Source organism: Dufourea novaeangliae, unplaced genomic scaffold, assembly GCF_001272555.1.
Source record: "Dufourea novaeangliae isolate 0120121106 unplaced genomic scaffold, ASM127255v1 scaffold124, whole genome shotgun sequence".
In the NCBI taxonomy this organism is placed as follows: Eukaryota; Metazoa; Arthropoda; class Insecta; order Hymenoptera; family Halictidae; genus Dufourea; species Dufourea novaeangliae.
The window spans coordinates 2,732,583-2,750,670 of NW_015374010.1; positions in this window are offsets into that span (position 1 = coordinate 2,732,583).

Here is an 18,088-nt window from a genome sequence, read left to right on the forward strand (position 1 = left end):
GTCATCGTTACGCTAGCACTGTATAAATTAAAAATAATACAAATAATTCGAAACACTGGAAGATCAATTAAACTATACCATCTTTACCCTTGTCGCAGTTAAACTACCCGCTCACAAATCCGTCTGCACAATGAATAATAGAAAAAGATTTCAAATGAAAGTAATTAAATAAGGGAAAGCAGACAAATCGAGATATTCGTGAAATCGATTGTTCTACAAATATAAATCTGCGAAACACCGTGCTTCCATCACGCGACTCCGTTTTTCAACTGTTTAATAAGACAATTGCTCAGCGAAGGATTAAACGAAGCAAAAGGGAATCAGATTTCGGGGGCCGGGCAATCAGCGAAATATGAAATTCAAACCCCTTTTGTCTGGTTTCTCAATTATCACCCCCAACCGAACGAACGAACGGATGTTGCGTGGAAATTCATGAGGCAATATCGAGCCCCCGAAATTTCATTGACGCCAATAAATTTATCGCGTACGTACGTACACACTCGCCGGATAATTCGAGATGCATGGCCGAGCGGATTAACGAAATCCTTGCCCCCGAAGGGGTGAGCGTTGGCGCGTGATTCTTTTGCATTTTCTGTCGGGCGATTTAAGTGCCCCCCCCCCGAGGGCTGCTTCAATCCGAATGGGAGTGTGTACGGAACAACACTCGTCGAAACCACGGGGGACTTCCGTTCTAAGAGGACTGTTTAAACTTTCACTTCGCGTCAACACTCGATTTCCATGGCTTGCGGAAAAGGTTCACCGTTCAAATTCTCCATCAAAGATTCACGCGAAAGAACGTAACGAAATAAAACTGTGCCCGCGCGAACGTTGCATTACCGGCTGAAGAAACAAAATAACGAAAATCAAACATAGACCTGAAAAATCTACCTCGAACAGTGAAATACCATAAAGGGTAAAAGTAATTCTTGTATGAAAATTTTTGGATACTGCGACAGAGCAGTTTTTCCATATCGTTTTTTTTTTTTTCTAAAGACGATGTCTTGAAGCGTATGAATTGTTATAATTTTCACCATACTTATTGCCCGGCTGTAAAAACGCTCGTGACAAGTGTCTGCAACTATTCACTTCGAATATTGTTATCTTAGTATAGAAGTCCAGAAAACAGTTCGTAATATGCAGTATCGATCAATCTATACCTACGTAGCAAGTTATTAAAATAAAAACCGGAGCGTTTCGATTATGTTAACTACAAATTATGAGAGATATTAAGAAATTATTTTGCTCCGTTAGAAGAAGAAGCAAAGTGGAGAGCAGTTCTTTCATTGATTTATTTACCTTTTTAAACCTAGCAAGTTTTACATTTGCAACTCAAGTAATCTAGAACGCGACGGAACTTTTCAAGTGTACGATTTTAATTACCTGAGCCGTGTATTAAACAGAATAAAATTATTTATGAATATTTTATGTACAGAGTAAACGAACCAGCTTGTTTCCCTATGAAAAGATGTTTGGCGAGAGTAACGTGTCTTGGGGTTGAGGGCGCGAAGGAAACTTTAAGACCGCCCCTTCGAATACATTTTTAAAAAATGAGGGTGACCCTAAAAATTGCCGAGGCTCCTCCATATGAAAGAATATATATACACCGCATAAAGCCTCTTTCGATACCGTACAATCTTACGCGCGGATCATTTGCTGAGAGTACCTTCAACAATGAATATATATGTATATGTGTATCCTCTAGATCAATTCTACACTAAACCAAATTTTATTAGGTGTGTTATTTATTCGGTCGAATACTTTCTACGAAAAAGCCAGCACTTATTTCTATAAAAGAAATTAACTACCCGTATCAAGTTGGTCATCTTGATCATTCTGCAAAACTTACGTCAGTTTTACTAATAAAAGATTTTCGTAACTACAACATCTTACTGACGATATATCTTTTTCACCAGGCTTATGAACGGCTTGTGCGAAATACTTTAAATCCAAAGTATGTACCTCGTGATTTCAATGCAAAAAAAGTGAATTACTAATTGTGACAAATTTGATAAGATATATGTAGATAATTTCGATCATTTATCGACTCTGACTCTCAGTTTGTCTGAAGCACCAATGACACCGTGAAAAAAAAGCTGAACCCTGCGTTTTGTATACTCCAAAACGGTTTCTCGTCTCGAAGGCTCTCCTATCCGTTCGATTTTCTGAAGAGTCTCGACGTCCCCGGGTTCAATGGATTGACAAGATCGGGGCTTGGAATCGCACCCGTCGTCGTTTCAACCGACGGTTTCGGCACTCGATACAAATCGCGTATCCAGTGGGGGCGTAGTAGTTTCTTTTTCTTTTTTACGATCCGAAATGAAGGGGTTCGACCGCTTAAAATCGAGCTTCCAGTTCGCCAGTCGCGTCGTAAAACAGCTCCTGACTGGGGCGGGACGAGGCGTGTAATTTCAGGTCCCATTGCCTAATAAAAGCCTGGATGCTCGGGCGCGTGCACCACCTGTTTAATCTCAAGCGGCCGACGGGCGGAATTCAAGGAACCGGGAATGAAAAAAATAACGAAGTTAATTATGCCGGATTAATGACAGTGGATTTCTGCGCAGTTAATTATTAGGCTGTTACCCAGATTAGCCAAAGCGATTCATTCTGATGGAAATATTATTCTATGCTCACACGGCTGGTTTTCATTCAAACTTTCTTCGCTGAACAACTTATTAAAGCTGTTGTTTTACGGTTTCGTTTAGGGGGTCCATTCTTTAATACAAAATGTACTAACCCTCGTACACGAATGCAGAGTCATTTTGACCTATCCGAAGCAATTGCAGTAATTCTTTATAATTACATGTAAATGTGATATATGAACTTGGAACTATACATAAAATTTTCTGCACAATTTCTTCTTGAAACGTACGTAGAAAAGAAATTTTACTATGGGTCAAAATGGCCCTTCATTCGTCTGCCGCGTCTGTCTTGACCGTACAACGTCTATAAAGCTCGGTGCTCTTTAAACCCTTGCCTTGCAATTTTTTTGAAAACCGCACTGTCAAGAATTACTTTATGTTCAATAATTTTCCAGAGACAAGAGGAATTGTAATCCTATGGCAAGTGTAACATTAACTTTAAATCTTAAATGTTAATACCAGCGAAACAGTATTCCTCATCGACTCACAGAAACCGAATAATATCCATGTTTATTAAATCCAATTTTAAAAAAACTTTTGCGCAAAAAATGATAAGAAGATGACGTTTTAATTGCAGACATTCTTTTCATCTATTCTTTTAGACATTAAGTTTCTACAAACAAGTCTGTAATTATAACGTGAGTCAATGGGTAGTTAGAGTTTCTGAAGAATGACACTGTCTCGTGAAACTCTTGTACATTTATTGTATCAGTCGAAGCATGAACGAACACCGATATCTAGCTAAGGATTTTTATTGTCAAATTTTACCGAGGGACTAGTTCGGTCAATTTTTGTAGGCGTTTGGCGAGCCAGCTGTCGAAAGAGAGCAGAAACTTCCACCATCCCGACACTTCCACAGATATACATGGTCGTTACTCTAAATGTCCGAGAGTTTCCAAAGCGCCCGCGATGTTGCTTAAGAAACAAACTTGCGAGATCCGCCGGGCTGTTGGCTTTGTTGGGAACGAACTTTCACAGTTGCCCGTGGAAAAGTATTCAAACAGGTTCGTCATAAAATTAGATTGAAACAATTTACTGAACTGTCTCGTATTCTACTTTCTTTTCACCGGAGACGCTAATATACAGGACGAGTTCAGCAACTGTTCTGACTATTGTAAGAAATTGAAATTCCTTTCTAAGAACAGTTCCCTCGAGAATTCCGGTGTTTAATATTTCTGAATATTAAAGTTCGTACTGAAATATCATCAATTCCTAATTTCTGAGATTGACAAAAAAAAAATAAAGCCTGCAAAAACGAACAATTACCATACAATAACCTAATACTTAGTTGACACAAGATCACACAAGTTCAACCTAATAATTTCCAAATCCACAGTGGTTCCTCGCCAACCAAAGGTAACGAAACAAGCATATTCGAACTCGTTACTAACAGCGAAAACCGTACGATCACGGGCTACACGTGCGACACAACACCGGAATAAAATTACTATTCATAAAGGCGTACAGACGAAACAAACAAAAAAAACCCCAAAACATGGAATAATAAAGGTAGTCGGTTTCTGGTAATCGTCCAAAAATCCACGCACGGCCGAGTCCCACGTGACTCGACACGCTGTCCTGTATTTATCGCGTTCCCGTCAATATTTTAGTACAAGCTACGTGATCCGAAACTAGTTATGGTCGGTCCATTGTGTTACAAATGCCCGACAGGATGTGTCGGGAGGGGGGAAGGGGAGTACAATGTACCGGTTGCGCGAAACCGGAAGCTAAATGGCGTCGCGACGGGGTCAGGTTCGCCCTTAGCCGTGCGGCGGTGCGTGCGCCGCGCGTGTCATATAAATAAAGTCGTTTTACATTTTTATGGCACCGGGGAACATATATATCGCGGGACGGTGTTTTATTTAACCGGCGGAGCACACGAGGGCCTGCCGCCAAGTTCTGGCCATAATGACACACTGGGATAAATACAGTACAGTAGACTCGCGTTAAAATAGCGGTGCGGGGCTCTCGAAGGGGGTTTTACGCTACTTTAATGTGAGCCAATGGACATGCAGAATTTTGTAGCAGGTCGGTCGATCCACCAATTGGATCAGAACATTAGTTACAGATGGCGACCGTGGGGTGCGCGCACGTGTGTGAAAAATACCTGTGAGGGGGGTGTTCTTATTGTCCGTTAAATGAGCGTGCATTAAATGAATGTCTACTGTATTTAAGTGCTCTCTCTTCGGACCAGATTTATTTCGTTGGGGAGGACGTCCCTGGCCACCACCCCTTCCACCCCTCTGGAGAAGAAATCTTCATTCGAAACGGGTTCATTGGGGTTGGAGGGGGAGGTGCGTGACACGCGACTTGTGTATAAATAACGCCCACTTCCCTCGGTTTATGGTGGCCCTCGGATAAAGTTGACAAACTCCGTTAATGGACGAGCGTTTTCCACGGAATCGTAAGTTCCGAGAAAGATGGAGAGAAAAACGGTCGTGTCAGTTCTGGGGGAAATAAGAACACGTTGCGTCGACAGTAGAGCATTAATTGTATGAGTTATTCCCAGTTGGGAAGTTTGTGTTATGCAAATTGTATTCGTTCGCGTTTTATGGGCCCTCCGTTCTGGTATTTTAAGAATAACGAATTCATGGGATCACGTGTAATTTATATTTATTGTCGATTAATTATACTCGGAGTGTGCCGTTAATTATGCCAGCATGAAATACCTATGATAAACAGGGTATTCGAACATTTGTATCAGAAACAAAATGACAAGGTAAAACGAAAATCCAGAATGACGAAATTCTGTTGGAAACATCGTTTATGAGTTATTAAGAGTTAAAAATTCGGACTAAAAACACCTGGGACCATGCAATCTGCGTACAAACGGTAAGTATAGGGCACGACAGGGTCGCCACGTACACTGGCGTCGCGTAATAAAAATATAGTTTTACCTCGTGGTCGTAATGTGTAACACCCGCACTCAAGCCTGGACTATCCTTTTTGCGATAGCTTCTAAAAGGGCACACACGAATCGTTGCACGTTCAACCTGGTTCACTCGTTGAAATCGACACGGTAGACCGCAGAATAACTACTAAATAAACTGACTCAAACGGAACTAAAACTCACGATAGTACATAAATTAAATTAACAATGAAAAAAAATTCGAGACCGATTCTGTGTCGTCTATATGTGTTCGCTTTGACGTCTTCCACTGAACTAAAGAAACGTTACTCGAATCCCATGCAAAGGACAGAACGGTTAGAAAAATGTGTAAACAGGGAGTGGATATTGTTACTACCTGGTCGTCGGCAAGGTCGCCAATGGTCGCGTATGACCTGCAGATGTTGGGATTGTAGCAAGGAACAGGTATACATATCACACGTGGTTATGAAATTTCGGGCGTATTTTTTTCAGGCGACGCCAGTGTTTATAAGTTGACTTATGGCGAAAACCCAAGGAAGTAATATTATGTTCATTGTATCAATAATATTTCTACTTACATAACAGTTAAATATTTCTGATACTATTAATTTAAGATCGTGATTTGTGTAAAATTTTACAATAAAAGATCATTATTTTCACAATAAGGGCTCCAACGACGAAACTATTATAACTACATCACCACACCGTTTCCTTAAATTCACACTATCAGAAATGTTTAAAATATTTAGAATAAGCGACCCATCATCCCACAGTGTCTATCCTCTCAAACACAAAACTTTCTATTGGATACCTAAAATACACGGCCGAAACAAACACTCAAATAAAACTCTCCTGAAATCCCCTACGAAATCAGTCCTAAGAACGCATTCCTCCTCAACCAACACAATTCATTTATTCGGAAAGCGACCGTTCCCAAAAATTGCCCATAAATTTCCTCACCGAATCGTTTTCAGACAATTGAACAGAAGACGACACCCGAGAGGAAGGGGTCGACTGGCTGGGATATAACTTCTCGACGCGGGAACCCCCGCCGCCGAAAAGACAAAATGACGCGTGGCGTATAAATAACTTCGGTTTACATTTCTCCGGGAGAAGAGAGAATCTATGCGTTCTTAAGTCCAGAGGACCGTAGGAGAGTGTATCAAACGAGAGAGGGAAGAAGTGACGCGCGATTCGAGTGTGTACGGAAGAATGCGTGGTGGAAGAAGGGTGGAGAAATGCCAGGAACTTATAGACCCGGGAGAACAAATGCACACGCGCGTGCGTTTGTACCGACATCAGTGTGATATAACGTATAAAACCTGTGGAAAAGTATGGAAGTATTATTTACAGATAAAACCTGGGGACAGAAATGGCGCGTGCGCATCCACGGTTTTCTTTATGCCGGCACAATGACTCCCAGCGTTCTTTTCATTGCGGGGAGAGGGGTGGGGGGTGCCATTACTATCGTCGACGGCGAATGTGTCCGTTGGAACTAAGCTCGCACGACTTCCCCGGAAGAATCCTGTAAACGATCCGGAACGGGTCGACGCTTTTATACTGACGAGATGTAATTTCATTCGGGTGGGAGGGAGGGGAGGAAGGGATGGTCGGGATTTCCGCGGAAAATTAGATGCCGAACGAGACGATCGCTTTGCGAGAAGGATTAACGGGGTCGACGGTTGGACCCCTCCTGTATTCGTAATACCGTGGACAGCCGGTGATATTAGACGAATGAATGGGAAAAATTATTGGAGCAATTTTGGTGGGTCTTGATGCGACGGATGGAAAGGAAGAAATTTAGGTTGGGTACGAGACAGGACGACGGAGGGTTACGAAAATTGTAGGTTCGTCGATTGGAGAAATTTTGAAAATGATGGGGTATTTTAACATTGGAATTGTCCTGGTGAGGACGATATTTCATAGTGAATCATCGTAATTTACGCGTGTACGTATTTATTATAAGCTATTTGTATGTATTTTATTATAAGCTTGAATTCAATTGATTTTGTATTTCTTCCGTCAATTTTAGATCGATTTTTGTTTCGTATGTTTTTTTTTTTTTTAACTCTTTAACCCCCAGTGTTGTAACGGTGTAACACTCATTTTAAAAGAACGTAAATTTCTGTGACCAGTTAATATCTAACTTTTATCTGCAAGGATCCGTAGTTTCACTGATGCGAAGTACATCTCCACGTTTTCAATTGAGAAACTGAAGTAGGTCTCTCCAACAATAATTAAAGAAAAGTGACGAAATAAATATTTTCGACTTCGAAATAATAATTTTGAAATGATGATTTAAGAGTCTAGGTGTTATGTAGTTGTATGGGTTAATTTTTTCGAAACTAGACGCAAAGAAAAATCGATTTACCGTATTAAGTTCAATAAATTGTCTGAAAAACTTTTCACTGTATTTAATTTCAGACGATCGGATATTGTATAAATGCATAAAATCCGCCGTCTAGCAATAATATTTGTGCAATAAGTAAAGAACTCGTGATAACACGCACAACTCAATCTCTTATTTCCTACCACCTTAATAACACAATTAATCAATAGTATATTAAATTACCATTCTAACATCATTTATCCTGAAACGAAAATATGATAAAAAATACATAATCACCTGCTCCGACTGCCTGCTCCAGGACTGTTCAATTTTACAGAATCGTCGGGAATCGCCAGTTTCCGAAAGCAGCTTGAATAAAAGATGCCGGTACCACAGGGGGACGGGCGTAATTCGTTAACGAACTAAAATGTAACCCCTGTCAGAGGAAACTCGCGCGTGGACGAAACTTTCGAAACTGCGTGTACCCCGGGCGGAGTTGCATTCCATCGAGCACGCGAAATATTCAGAACTGGCCAGCGGCAAGTCACAGAGGTATTCGCCAATTTCGCCACTTTGCATCGGCTGATACAGCCTTTCCTTCCACCGCCGCCCCGTCCGTCGTTTCCGGCCCTCCGTCGTCCCGCTCGTTCGCGATTTTCATTTCGCAATTTATCGAATTGTATCGTTTCACGAGCGTCCTTAATAAACGACGTTTCCTGGAATTCACGGGACTCCGTCGAATGTTTCCCATGGCCCGATGGGGAATAAACGACTCCGCAGGCAGGAAAATTAGTTTACGTCGGACTCGCTCTCTATTTATTGTACGCAGTGTTCTCTGTCGGCACTTGAAACATTCTCGTGTTGCTAGTATTTTTTTTTTTTTCACGAAAAAGGTCTTCTGAAGAATATCTTGGTTGTTACTAGTGATGAAAAAAAATGTGTCAAACCGAACTTACATGGTATTGTAGTTTTTTGATAGGTGGACGCGTAGAGGTCATATGAAGGTCAACGCATTTTTTTTTTCTTTAATGGAGAAATAGATGAGAGTCGTATGCGGCTAAAATCTATCAGTTTGCTAAACCTTCAGAATTCCAAGTTCTATCAGTTTGCTAAACCCCATTAAAAAGTCAGCATTACATCTGGGGACTTCACTTTGTCAATGCCAAGGAGCCTTCGAACACTCATCGAGAATTTATTATATGCAGAAAAAAAAACAGGAAATTTTGATGGATATAATGCTGACCATTTACTTGCACCGAAACATCCTCCTGTTTATACAAAATAGAAATGAAAACAACGAGATACGAAGTGGAAGATCTTAGTGTAATCGGCTCGCGTCTCGTGAAATTTGCATCGAGCACTCGCAGCGTGTAAAGCGCCCGGAAGCAGCAGATTCTCGCGCGTTAATACGGCTAATCCGGCGAATCGTGCGTGGTAAAACGGACACTTGTCAAAGTGGAGAGACTTTCCAGCGTACACCTTGCTAAATTAATTTTCTCTCGTGTCTGCGACTCATTTCACATTCCAACGGCACGAGGACTAGTCGGCCGGGCGCTGCCTAGACGACGCGTTTCCCTGGCCCGCGAGGTTTAAAATGAAATTCTCCGTCAAATTGCCGTCGGATTTCATAAAACAGTTGAAAGACCCGTCCGTGCCTACACGTAGCCACTCCGACTCGTTTTTTTCCTTTCGGTAACACGGTAACCGAATATTTTCAAATCTTTCGAGTGTTTGGAATGACAGCACGGATGTCGTTCAACTTCGAATGGAATTAAATTTTCTGTCCTCCAGAATAATCAGCAAAAAATGTATTAATATATGTTACATTATACTCTATATAAACTGTACCATACTGATTCCAGCATTTAGTTATTTAAGTAACTTCAAACAGATACAATATTATTTTTTCTAGCAAACTGCAAGTGAAACACGTTCTTCGCTGACGTTTTGTTTTTGACTACTGTTTTCGGAACGAAGTTTGTTTGGTAACTTCAGAGTCTACAGTCTACATAGTGACGATTATTGATATCTTATTGTACATATGTTGGTATAAATGCTGTTAAATTTTGGTAGAATCACGATTCTAAATCACACACCACCATAAATATTTCTAACAAGTGGAAGTATAAACTAATGAAGGAACACGAATTTTTGCCCGATTTTCCCAGGAATCTTAAAAAAAATATCATTATTATATTTGATTCGAAAAATTCTTATACGAACAACAATCCCATTTACGATCTACAATGATAGCAGCCAAAATTCTAATTCTTTTCCTTTTTTTATTGTAAAAAGAAAAGCTTCTTTGCAACTATACCTGCGCAATGAATTTTTACACGCAAAACGATGAATATACTTCGATGAGTTAATCGAGCGTTCCAGCAGCCGGCACACAACACGGCCGTTTAATTGAAGAATGTTCGGGATCCCACAGGGATTTGCGAAGAAATTATTCGAACCAAGTGAAACGTAATCCAACCCCATTAATTCACCCATTAAAAATGAATATAACCTCGAAACCGTGGGTGGGGGGGGGGGGGGAATGGATCACTCTAATCTCCGCATTATGCGTGGAAAGGTTCCAACCCGCGTATCGACCATTCCTCTCCGCCCTATGCCGCGCACACCCGCTGAAAATTATACGCGAGACGGTGCAGTACATTCGAGTACCAGATAAGATTCCAGCGGTTGCTCGTCAGGAAAGAAGAAACGAAAGGGTGAAGAGGTGACAGTCGGACAAAGGGCGAAGAGGGCGTGGTGTGAAAACAGGGTGAGATAGCAATGGTGATTACACAAAGAAATCCTCTGTAATCCAACGACGAAAGTCGAGGATATTGTCTCGAGGAACGGCCTTAAAAAGCGAGGTATAGATCTGGATTAGCGCAGATACGACTGCATTTGAATTGTAATCATTTGACTGACAGTTTCATGAATTTGTATCTATCATGTACGAAAATAATAACCCAAAGAAACTTGAATTGTTGCTTTTAACTAGATCGTGTGACACTCTATCGATTTTTCGAGATACAGTAAATCATCGATGAGTGTTCGAAGGCTCCTCGGCACTGAGTGTGAGTGTTCAGACGTCATCCCCACTACTAGGCGCTTGACTAGTTGCACAAGGGACACCTCCAGTGGTGGGGATGACGTCTAAACACTCAAAGGCGAGCAGCCTTGAACACTCATCGATGATATACTGTATTCTATCATACACCAGGAGCCTTTATGATTAACCTATTCGCAGCGATAATTGCACCGGAACGAAATTCACGAACCACGTAGGGAATTTATTATTTACAAGTAATTTATATTCATTGAAAATGAATTTTATATATAAATCAAATATTATTTGTAACCGTGAAAGAATTAATCTACATATTCCTGGCACAGACATTCGATCTCTGTAACTTATGAAAGAGTAATATAGAAGATACATAACTCCAAAGTAAGGTTTTACTCTGATTAAAGGAGATCTTATCATTTGAACGGTCTTGTATACCATAACGTTACTGTGATAAGTATGTAATTCGTATCTGACGGTATTTTTTAATAGAAATTGTTTCTTACGTACAGAAATACAGCCAGAAAATTAGCTCTCGATCCGTATCAGTAAAGGGTACCGTAAAAATATCGAACGGACGATCCTCGATTGCCGGAAAATTCGACGATTTCCTAAGAAGCAGAAGTTTATCTCCACGAGGCTCGTTTCCCTGACGCCTTTCCTGCCCTATCTCGGCAATGAAACACTCAGGATGAGATATCGCGGCTGGATGGAGACTCGTGGATTCAGATTTTACGAGATTTTCAGTGCTCTCTATAAAGGACATTGTCGAGCGACCTCGAAACTTCTCAATTTCTCCCTACCCCATCCCTCTTGCCTTTCGGTAATTCAGACTGAACCTCTAATCTCGAAGACGTAAGGGAAATTGACGGTTGTCCGGTAATGCTTTACATTATCCGCGGCCTCGTAAACTTCATGGAATTATAAAAATTGTCGAGCCCTGGTCAGGTCTTCGATCGATTTTAACGATGGAACGTGTTCAGAAGACGATCAAACATGGTTGTACCTCTTAAGTGGTTGACCAAACAAGATCAATAACGAACATCTAGAGAAGCAGGACGCTTAATTACATTATGCTTGATCACGCTGTTGAACAAGCAGAATATACAATTAAATAATTGGTATACTTGATATTTAAATACTATAAGAAATACAAATTTATAATTTTATTACTGTACCTTGATGAGAATAGTAATATTTGAAATTTCAATCTAAAAGAATTTCAATGCTCGAGTACATTATCGTCTACCAATCAGGTAAACCAGACCAATTAAAACTGCCTTCAGATTTCTTTTCATCGATAACATTTCACAAGGAACCTGAAACTGCTAATTAACATTCCCAATATTGGAGTTCTTCTATATTCATCTGGACATTCACTGATGTATGCAACTGACGAGAAGATTCCGCTAATGGAGAGAAACTTCTGATGATCTAGTAGAAATATCTTCGAAGTGGTCCAGTATAAAAGCATCGGTATAATCGACTTTCATTCGTTTCGTATCATATAAAGGGATCGCAAATAACCGTGCATATAGAATCGAAATTAAATCGTCAGAGATACCGAGACACGCGATCTGTAGTCGGAACAGGTGAGTGTCTGATGAATTTTTCCGCTGAACGGCGCGCAGCAAAGCGAATCCCCGGGAATTAATAAAGCGTGAAAATGAGAGGATCTCGAGCTGGTCGATTCAGTTAACGGTAATCCGCGCCGCGTCAATTATCGACAGCCGCGATTATAAATTGCAGCCGTCCGTTTTCGGGCAACGACAGACTGTAATTCGCTACGCGTAAAACACGGTTCCGACGGAATCATCAATTTAACCCTTCCTGACGCGGACGAGGGAAAAAACGGGAGAAATTAATGATTTATTAACGACTAGTCCTTCCGGCTGTTTTTTTGTTTCGCGGGAGCCTGTCGCACGGCTGTGTTGAAATTATCGTACGTACATGATTCACACTCGTCGAGCAGAATAGATGATCCCCGAATATTGGGGGAAAATTTGTTCACCGATGCTTCACGCCTAGATCGCTTGGACTGAAAATTGATTAACTTCTCAATTATAACAGATATGGAAAATAGGTTAGGTGAAATAGAAAAGAATTAAGGTATACCATTTTCTTTTGTTATTATTACTTTAATCGACTAAAGATTATTCATAAAATCTTAATTTTTAAAGTATACAGACTCCTTTCGATTATCGTCTGCCTTGTCCTACACGATTATTGTCCAGGCGTTATCCCCACCACTGGGGGGGGGGCTGTCAAGAACATACTTTGTTGCACCTCGGCTGTTGTTCGGAATTTATTATTGTCCCGGAGCGGACCCAAATTCGGGACAATAATCGAGAGGAGTTTGTACATACAAAACGAACATGGTAAAAATATAAACTTTGAAAATGAAAAGGATAAATAATACCGAGTCCATTTTTGAAAATCCTAAATAAACGAGCAATCTATAGAACAGCCTGCTGCAATAAGAGTTAATTTTCGATCATTTCCTCTACCAATCGAATTTCCACGTTACTACATTGCCAAACATAACCTTTACGCGTACCAATAAGTAATGCCCCATATTTTTCAATTACAAGACAATATGTTTAAAGTAGAAACTATCTTCTCGAACTTTCACGCAGTAAAAATACTGTAAGATTTTTGAAAATCATTAAAAATACCAATCAAACAGTATAACTGATACTTTCTATAATCAGACACTGTTTGCCAGTAACTACCACGTATTCCCCTCTCACTGCCGCAGTGTTCACTTCGATGCCCTGACACTACATTCGATAAGACAAGAAAATAGGCTGCTACACATCATTCCTCCTATCGGTCAATACGTTTTCATTTGATACTACTGACGCATAAAAGTGGAAGAAGGCGTAAACCAATTTCCATCGGTAGACACCACCAGGTAAGGAGGTGATAAATTTCGCGTATCAAACTCTGGCCTTCCCAACTTTAGTGGAATTACGAGGACCGCTGCTCCAGGAATAGTTTTGGATCGGTGTAAAAACTCGTCGATTATCATTATCAGACTCGGCTGACCGAGAAATCCACTAATAATTGCATTATTCGCGGAGGCAAAGAAAGGGACCAGAGGACGGTTCCATCGGATCGTGGCGAGCATGAGAATGACGGTAAGTCGAACGGACCCGCGGTAAAAAATTAGCTCGGTTCGTTTCTCTCGTATCTTCGCTGACCATCACCGGAATCTCTCGCTTAATTTACTCAAATGACCGTTCGACTTGCCCACGAAAAAAGAAGGAGCGATCCGTTAACGAGGGTTATCGACGACCGATCGAACTGTCCCGATTAGCGTCCCGTTCTGAACTTCACCAAGGATCCCTCCCTGTCGAGCTTTTTATTCGTTCGCGAATTTTCAATCCAACGAAAGGGGTTCATATCGTTATTGGGACTCCTCAGACTCCCACGAAACTGACACTTGATGATACGCTCTTCACCATTAATTTTAAATAGATTTTCTAAATCGATATTTCAATTGCTGTCTCGAAAATAATGATTTACGGTACTGAAATTTAATTGCAACATAACATCCGTATTATTTTCCTTCTTTTTTTTATAAATGTCTTGGAGATCTATACATTGATATTGGTGTTTGTGAATGTAGAAATCTGAAAAGTTTAATCGTTGGGCATGATTGCCTATATCGTCGAGAAAAGATATACACGAATTATGTGTAATAAGAGAAAGCAACCTTCTGTAGTCAATATCTGTTGTATTCATAAACTTAGTTTCATGGTAACTGTTGAGCATCCGAATTACATTTTGATTTGTACTACAAAATAATTTATCGTAATGTTCAATACGAATTATACATAATGCAGCAAAGTATCTTGGGTTCCATAAAATCTTGTAATCCCTCTGAACAAAATAACGACTGAAAGATTCGCACAACAAAAAATGTGAAATTTCGTGAAATTTCACCGATTATGAACAAATTGCAAACTACTTACAAGATACAGCCTTTTACTTGTTCGGAAGAAGTATTCCACAGTCACCGTTCACCGCGAGTGCGATGAATCGCAAACATAAATGGGCCATGAAAAGAGAAACAAAAAACCGTAGACACGACTGTAAAGGAAAAAACATGAATTTCGTCTTTAAAGAAACACAGTTAGAAGTATCATGAACGGTGGTCGAGAAGCATAACCAAGAGTTCGATTCGGTCCTGCTTTCTCCTCGTTTACAACAGTTGTTTAATCCCGCTACAATAGACACGATGTTCTTCGACACGATCTCGCGGAACAGACATCACGATCGGCCCGTTTCGTTGTGCTGGCCTGTTTAATTTGTCAGTGTCTAGCCACGAGTGTATCGAGTCGATGCGTTCGATAAAATTACGTGGAGTATCGAACGGGTACCCGCGGATCAACGCGATTTCCAGTGATTCGAATCGAGTTCTCGTAATCTCCAATCGGGAACAACTAGATAGAAGTATCGGTATATCGGATTATACCGTTCACGCGGAATAACTATTCATTGGCGTACGGGGAACATAGGATATAGAGGCTGCTATGACCATAATCTCGTTCCACACGTATCGAGCTCGATCGACGGAGTAAATTGTCAAGTCAGACCAGTGCTCGACACGTAATTATTATCCCCGAGTGTGATTTTCATCTGTCGTTTTGGTTATTCTTCCGCTTCCGCAGTCACCATCACGTTAAAATATGGAAGAAGAAATAACAAACTAAAAATACCGCTCAGAATATTGAGAGAAAAAATTGTATTCCATAATCGACATTTAGGGTTGAAGTAATAAAGAGTAACGTAAAAAATAACGTAGGAGAATTATTGGAATTCATGCCAAATTAACATTCGATTTAACATTTATATCAGTTGTTGAAATAAATTTATCAAATGGCGGGAGGCCCTTCCCCTTCGCCACTTTTTCCCCTAGTGAAATCTGAGTTTGCTCGTGAGGATACACTGCCCGTGAAAAGCTTCCAAGTATCTGCTGTTTTCTAATAAATTAAGGGAACTTGTTTAAGAAATTTCCGTGAACAGGGAATACAAGAAATGGGGAACTGTCTGCATTGCTTGTTAATTGTAGCTATGTTAGACTAATTGTAAGTGTAAGTAGGTAAAGTGAAGCTGGCCAGACATAACTTGCATTGCATGGGTGCCACTTCTGTAACTCGAGAACTGTCCTGGGTTTCTCTTCGACATGAACTAGAAGGAAGTCAGAGATTAAGGGCTGACCGTCGGTCAACCTCATGATAAGTGTAATGTGCAATACAAGAAGCTTAGTTTCCGACACTGCAGTATCATAGTGATTATGACCGCGGAGACATTGGAGACCTCTTAAGGCTAACTTGTCCACGACGTGTACAATACCCTGCAGTATTACCGAGACCGTTAAGTATGCCGTTAATTATTCAAACATTTCGCTACTCCACTATGAAGCTCTATTCTCATCGAATTCTTTAACACTTTCAGGTACAGAGACCAGAGAACATTTACCACTACTAGTATACGTATACAACGATTACTATCATACGACACTGGATCGAATTTTCTGTCGTCGACAATTAAGAAATAAAAATAGTACGTAAAATTACATCACCGTATCCGAAACGGTGAAAAGGATGAAATATGCACTCGCAAGTGTTCACGTCTTGGCCCATCCCAAGGATCCTCTCTTTCTCCGCCACCGAAGAATCTCCGATTGCTTGGAACCGTACACACCCTCCCCCCTCTCGTGGTTCCAAAACCGATTCCCTACCGAAGAATCTCCGATTGCTTGGAACCGTACACACCCTCCCCCCTCTCGTGGTTCCAAAACCGCAGAAACTTTAATCACGGATCATAGGATTCAACCGCGAATCCCCCATTCGTCAGGAAAACCAAGAGCTCGGGGGCCAGCATCGTACAGTTTCGCGAAGCATAAAGGATGCGCTCGTAAATCTCGGGCGGACCTCATTCCGCCGTCGCAACACAATAGTTCGACGCCGCGGCGTCGGAGAGATGGCTCTGCGAAAGGGTCGCTTCAGAACGCCGGTCATTTGATCGTAATACGATTTACGATTAAACCCTGTCTCACCGTTGTCGGCCACGTAGTTCGCTGGTATTCGCGAGCGCATACTTACGAGGATACTTCCAGCCCTTTATCGAGATTTTCCGTCATCCTTACCTGGAACAAAAGAAGAAAAAAAAAGTGTTAGATAAATGGCACACACTTAATTTGGGAGATATTGGTAGTCCAATAGTTCATAGTTTCTATGGGGGAAAGGAAAGCTACAGAGTGGTTCAATAAGAACTATCTAATAAAATAACTCGTTACCTATTGATTGTATGAGAAAACATTTGAATGAATTATGTAGCATTTTAAGGGCTGCATCGGATGTATACAGTTTGATTTTTTTTTATATACTTTTGTCTCAAATAGCAAGGTGACTTTGTGTTTTTTCAAGGTCAATAAATCTTTTTTTTTTATTACTAGTCTCATAAAATGCTATATAATTAAGTAAAATGATATTTGATACAACCAATAGGTAATGAGTTATTTTAAATAGTAGTTTTTATTAACTTACTCTGTATACACACATCGTACCCTTGCTGCATAAAGAGTCACAACTCAGAAATATTAGTTATTCAAAAAATGCAAACGACTGTCACAAGTCACAGTGTCACTCTAAACACTGAAAGTGACACAACCGGCTTCTGCTTGCCACCTATGTATTGAGCTAAAAGATTATATCTTTGAGGATGGATCGAACAGTGTTTCTGCAACTTTCTCATAGTGATAATTCGAGAAACACACGTTTGTCACAAGGATCGTTCAATGTTGACAATACGTTTGAACAACAGTTTAAAGGAACTTTTATAAAGACCAGTGATTAGAGGATTTCGTCTTTGCTGTCTGCAGTATCAACCTCCTCGTTTAACACCTATACTACCAGGCGAATATGGCAGGTATCACTCGTTACACCAGAGTGAAATTTTCACCTTAGATACCACGCGCGTTTATCTTGGTTAAACTCACCGATTTGTGTTACAAATTAACGCACTGGATACTGTTGGGGTCACTAGTGTAAACGACACTCGACTTGTCAGTGCTTATACAATAGGTCTGTCAGGATGAATTCAAACATGTACGTCTGTAAAGTAACGGAGAAAAGATACCATTAAACCTTTGTCTGAAATATTTTTTAATATCGTCAATA